This window comes from Rattus norvegicus, chromosome 1 (genome assembly GCF_021556685.1).
Source record: "Rattus norvegicus strain SHRSP/BbbUtx chromosome 1, alternate assembly SHRSP_T2T, whole genome shotgun sequence".
NCBI lineage: Eukaryota > Metazoa > Chordata > Mammalia > Rodentia > Muridae > Rattus > Rattus norvegicus.
In genome coordinates this window covers 83,479,377-83,485,137 of record NC_141534.1, presented here as the reverse complement: position 1 = coordinate 83,485,137, position 5,761 = coordinate 83,479,377, and the positions used below count along the sequence as shown (strand labels likewise).

The 5,761-nt window shown below is 38.5% G+C and overlaps 1 pseudogene; it reads right to left on the bottom strand.

Moving 5' to 3' along the window:
* Positions 1-1,576: 1,576 nt before the first annotated feature.
* On the bottom strand, positions 1,577-5,165 carry Zscan4l-ps1 (zinc finger and SCAN domain containing 4 like, pseudogene 1; annotated as a pseudogene).
* Positions 5,166-5,761: the final 596 nt, after the last annotated feature.

Below are 5,761 nucleotides of genomic sequence, written 5' to 3'. Positions count from 1 at the left end.
ATATACATAAAAGATGCTCTAACATATAAGAAGGACATATGCTCCAATATGTTGATAGCAGCCTTATATGTAATAGCTAGAAGCTGGAAAGAACCCAGATATCCTTCAATGGATGAATGAATACAGAAAATGTGGCACATTTTCACAGTGGATTACTAATCAGCTGTTTAAAATAATGAAATCTTAGGCAAATGGATGAAAGTAGATGTGTTTTAAATAGCACTGTGAAGACTGTATTGTGAGCATAATGAAACAGAGAGGGGAGGCTCCTCTTAAATACTGTGAGAAACTTGTTTCTTAAATTTTGCTTTGCAGCTTTATGCATCACCTGGGGGTTTATTCTTGATCTGTAAACAGTGAAGATTCATCGGAAGGGAAATAGGTGAGAGGGCAGTGAATTTACAATGAAAACCTAAGACTTGGGTTTGTTACCACAACTGAGTAGAAAAAAAGACAGAACAAATGGTGGGCCACTGTCATAAACTCTTATACAGATTTGAGGTAGAGAGCAGTGAAAGTTTGGAATATCTAGGATTGCGTACACTGTTGTATAATGTTACCAATAACAAGTACTTTGTCTCCAACAAGGCAAATCCCAAGAACTGACAGCTAAGAATTCTATTGTCCATTTGTGCTGTGGAATATAGGGGAAAAAACACAAAATTACACCCCCCTACACACACACACATACACACACACACACACACATACACACACACACATACACACACACATACACACACATACACACACACATACACACACACACACATACACACACACACACACACACACACACAGAGCAATACACACACAAAATATACAAAGAGGCATTTATGTTCCAGTGCCATTTGTTTATTCAATATATATCAGGTACAAAATATAAGCTGCATTTTTAGGCATTAGGCATTTGTCATAACAAATTGTCAAATGACACATCCTCTTCACCTTCACATGGCAGTAGAATGGGACAACAGATAGAAGAAACAAGTCATTATTTATAATGCCAGGAGCCATCAAAGAGAAGCTAAAAAGTAGCAGGTATCTTCCTGAGATGTTTTCACCATGGGTTGTAAGTCTAAGATGGTTTCACTTCTTTAGACAAGGCTGATAAAATTATGTTTTAAGAAACATTCCTGCTATTAATATACTTTCCTTAGGTGGCTTCTGCCAATACATGTTAAATCTTTCACTGAATCAATGCTGTTTAGAAGTTACATGTTATTTCTTGTGCAGATGAGGCACTGAGACTTAAGCCTTGCTAGCATTTGGAGTTTAGTCAGATTTATGGTAATTCCTCAGGTGACAGTGGTATGTGGATGACTGATAGAAGCTATTGTTACACAGGAAGCAGGTATAAGGCTTTTCTCTGGTGTGAATTTTGTCATGATCCTGCAGGTTGGTCTTGTGACTGAAGGGTATTTTGCATGAATGTCAGGTGAAAGGTTTCTTTTGCTCATGGATGACCTCATGTACACAGAGGACTAAGAGGTTATAGAAGCCTTACTGATACTTGGCACAGAAAAAGTAACCTCTTCTACCTGGGTTTTCTCTTGTGGACTACAAGATTAGAGGGCTATTTGAAAGTTTGGGGATATTCATATGTATATGTGTTGAGGTCTCTCTGGAGTCTCTCTTGGAGAAATTCACTTGTAGAATTTGCCCCATTATTTAGGAAAAGTTGTAGAGGCACACAGGGAGGAAGGTCTGATTGGGAAAGGAACTCTAGTACTTGCACTGGGACATCTTCAGAAGAAGGTGCCCTTGACAAATATTCTAGGGGCCTGGATGTGTCTTGAGGTGCTCTTCTAAAACAGTCAACAACTCCATAAGGGACTGTACTCTCTTCAGCCTCAGAATACTCTTCTGTCTGGGAATCCATCTCTTTTGCCGGAATTCTAACATCATGATTTACTTCACTAGCATTACAGAAAGTGTTGAGGCTATCTTCATTGTCTTTAGTCTGGTCTAGCCTGAAGAATAATCCTGGTTTTACCTCCATAGCAATTTCTTCAGAGGAATGGGCCGTTAGGGACTCTACTGGGTACCCGAAAGTGCCTTCACTTGTCTCTCTGTCACTCTGGGTTCTTGAATAAGAAACAGCTATATCTTTAGGCACAGTGTACTGATCTGTTTGGGTAATGAGAAGAGGACCCATCTCCTCTCCAGGACTATGAACACCACTATTTCTTTCACTAGCATTCCAGGGATTGTTGCAGCCATCATCACTGCTCTCATTTCCTATGAAAATAAGACAGTCTATGAAACTGTATGCCAGAAGGTATTCCCTCACAACACCCCTCTTCTCTCCAGTGGCCAAACTTACCTGTTGCAAAGAACATGTCTTGATGTATCTGCAGGTATGTCCTTGAATTCTCTTGTGTTGGCATTGGCGTTGCTTGCTGTTTCATATATTCAATGACTTCTTTTAATGGCATGTTCTCGGAAAAGAGGGCTTCCTGCCCCTGCATAGAGACATGGACCTGTAAACAAAGCCAAATGAACATTGTAAATGAATCTGTGGATGACAGAAAACCTGCCCTCAGTCTGCTTGAACAGGATCACTGGCCTATGGGCTAGCTCATTTATTTAGTCCTCATATCTAGTGGTATTGTCCTGAAATTCACGAATTCTCTTCTATAAAGTCACTATTCACACTATGTCTGCAAATATTGAGTCACTTTCCAGAGGAAAACAAAAGATTAGTTTCCTAAGAGCTTTGGCCACAAAGTTCTCTTCAACTATTCAACACATTAAAAGAAGATCAGATGGCATTTGGCCAATTTGCAAAGGAGGATGATCCTCTTCAAAAAGGTTGCTCCTTCTTGCAGGCATAGTCTCATTTTCCCATCCAAGATATTATAAGTATTACAAAACATTTGGCTTAGTGAAAAACTACCAAGGATGGGTAGGAAAAAGCAAAAAGAACATGAATTTGGAGACTGGGAGGGACTAAAAGTGCCCATAAAATGTCTGACACAGAATCCCCTGAGGCCTGCCACCTCTGGAGTCCCTCTTATCCATTGAAGGAAGCTGTCTGTTTTGACAAAGTTTATGTTTGTAACAAAAAAGTCTCTATGGCTGATATGCTTTGGTTTTTTTTATTCAATTTGTAGTTCATTGTTACCACTCCTTCATCTGCCCCCAGGATCTTCAGCCATTAGTTTTGGCTCCTTCAAGTTCTTTCACTTTGGTGACTCGTATTCTATTGAAATCTAATGCATTGTTATCACTCATTCCATTATCAGTAATTGGTATTTTGTGTCTGGATTCTTCAGGATCTCTCCTTTAGCTCTGTAATAGCTGCCATATTGGTGTTCTGGCTTCTGACTAGTAATTATTACTTTTTGTCTTGCAACCCATGATGTTTGCCATTTTCACTCTCAAGTAGTTGAGCCTTTCCCATCCCCCACCTCCAGCCATTAGTCATCTGTTGCCCGTCCAGACCTAACTAATTGTAATTTCACTTTGCTGTATGAGTGGGCTTTATTTCTAACACCTACAATTCTTTGTCCATGTCACTGAATACTAGCCTAGACAACCATCCTTAACTAAAGGTGACTTTAACATCATAGCTTTTCAGGCTTGCACAAGAAGCTCATTTCTTTATTATTGGATGGTTAATACAATTGACTGAAACAAGTCCAATAAAAAGCATTTGATTCCAGAAGATGCACACTGCCTTAGTTCTTAGGAACAGGACTGGACATTATGGAAGCAGTTTACTTGGATTTCAGTTTCAATCACAAAATTTTCAACTTAAAGCTCAAAGGAGTAAAAAATGTAGAGTAAACTGTGAAATGGCAACTTATTTACAGACTTAAAATTTCAAATACACAGAATATGTGGTAGTCAACACATTTAATTCAATGCCTGGAGAACAGACAGAGTATAATTTCTTTGAGTTTCCAGCTAACAACTGAGACAGAAGAAAATGTCAGAAATGAAAAAAATAAAAAAAGCAGAAAACTAACTAATCAACCGTAAAAACAAACCAACCAAAATGTAAATTAAAAATCTAAAACACTTATACGTGACATTCAGAAATGTCTGTCAATGACTGAGAATTATTCACATCTAAACAATGAAAGAACACACAGTGCAATTATATCTGTATTAAATGTTTCCAGTTTGGGAGATATGCATTGAAGTACCAATATTGATCAAGATCTTTCTTGCGGGTGTGTGAGTATTAAATATGAATGTGAGAACAGTATGTTAACATCTGAGAGCATACTCCATCATTCTGTCACCTCAGGTTTCATAGAAGAATATCCTATTGTCATGTTGTAGACTATTTGGAAAGTGATATAGGCACTTTAAATCCCAGATTCACCCTCTCAGGTCTTGGGATCTGATCCACTGCCGTCAGATGTGTGTGTGTGTGTGTGTGTGTGTGTGTGTGTGTGTGTGCTGAGGTTCCAGCTCAGTCCTCATGATTGTATTGTAAGTACTGCCATGATTCAGCCATATCACAGACGCAAAGTATCTCCTCTAAACACTTAATGCCTTACCCAATTGTCAATTATGCAGTCCTTTTGCCATCATGTCAATAAACTGCATTTATATGGATCTTTGTCAAAAAATTGATGATACTCTCTGCTTTATTTTTGCTAATTCATAACAGTACAAATTCTTCCTTGTAAGGCATTTGGTGGAGTGAGTGTAATTTCACTAATAACAAAAGCTACCAGACCTGACTAATTTTTCACAAATCCAAATGACTAATTTTCCTCCCAACATAACCATCTCTTATCCCAGGTACTCACCATGGTAGGAGGCTTCAAGCACTCATCAGTCAGCCCCTCCATGAATTTCCTCATGTTTCTTCCACTTGATTCCCACTTCTCTTTCAAGGCAAACTTGTCCTTGCAGTACCCAGTGATGAAAAACTGTTCCAAGACCAGTTGAGAAATTATCTGCTCCTTGCTCTGCTTTTCTGGTTGCAACCATGAGGTAAAACTTTCCCAGAGTGTTTGCAGCTCCTGCTTTGCCAATGAGCCATTGCCATTTGGTGGAAAGTTGAGTTGAGCACTTGGTAAAGTGTAGATATCTTCTCCAAACTGCACAACAGAATGCTGGTTAGGAATAAACTCTTGATTGTCTAATTGAAGGACATTTGTTAGTGACTCAGAATAAAGGATTTTTCTGACCTGTGAAGTCATTATGGAAAGGATCCTGAGAAAGTTTCGACTATGGCAATTCAATATGTATCTTGTGACTTTAGGATCTGTTTTGGTAGTTGGTGGTGTCCAAAAGCTATAGATTCAAAAGAGTAGAGAGAAATAATAAAAGTGAAAAATCAGTGAAATTCTGTCATAGACAATTATATGGTTACCTGAAAGAAAATAATTCATACTAGTGTTACAAAACTGTTTCCAAAAACAGAGCATAGAGAAGATGTAAAGTATAACAATGCTTGACACAACAGGAAGAAAAGTTCTGTGTCAAAAATGGAAAGACCTATCATACGAACACAGCAAAGTGTACAGTGGCTCAGGCCTATGTGCAACTGGAAAAGATGAAGTTATTGTTGCTGAACCTCAAAATTTAAGGTTTACCCTTGTTTCCCATTATAAAGTGCCACAGAACAGTACTATAACATTAAATTCATACAGCAGCAAAAACATCCATAAATGCACACATACATAATCCCCATCCTTGAATAGCTTTCAAAGTATAAAATGCCAAACCCTTTATCACAATGGTTGTCCATAGCAACCTCCTTTGTAACAGGTCCCCAGACAAAGTAGGCCCCACG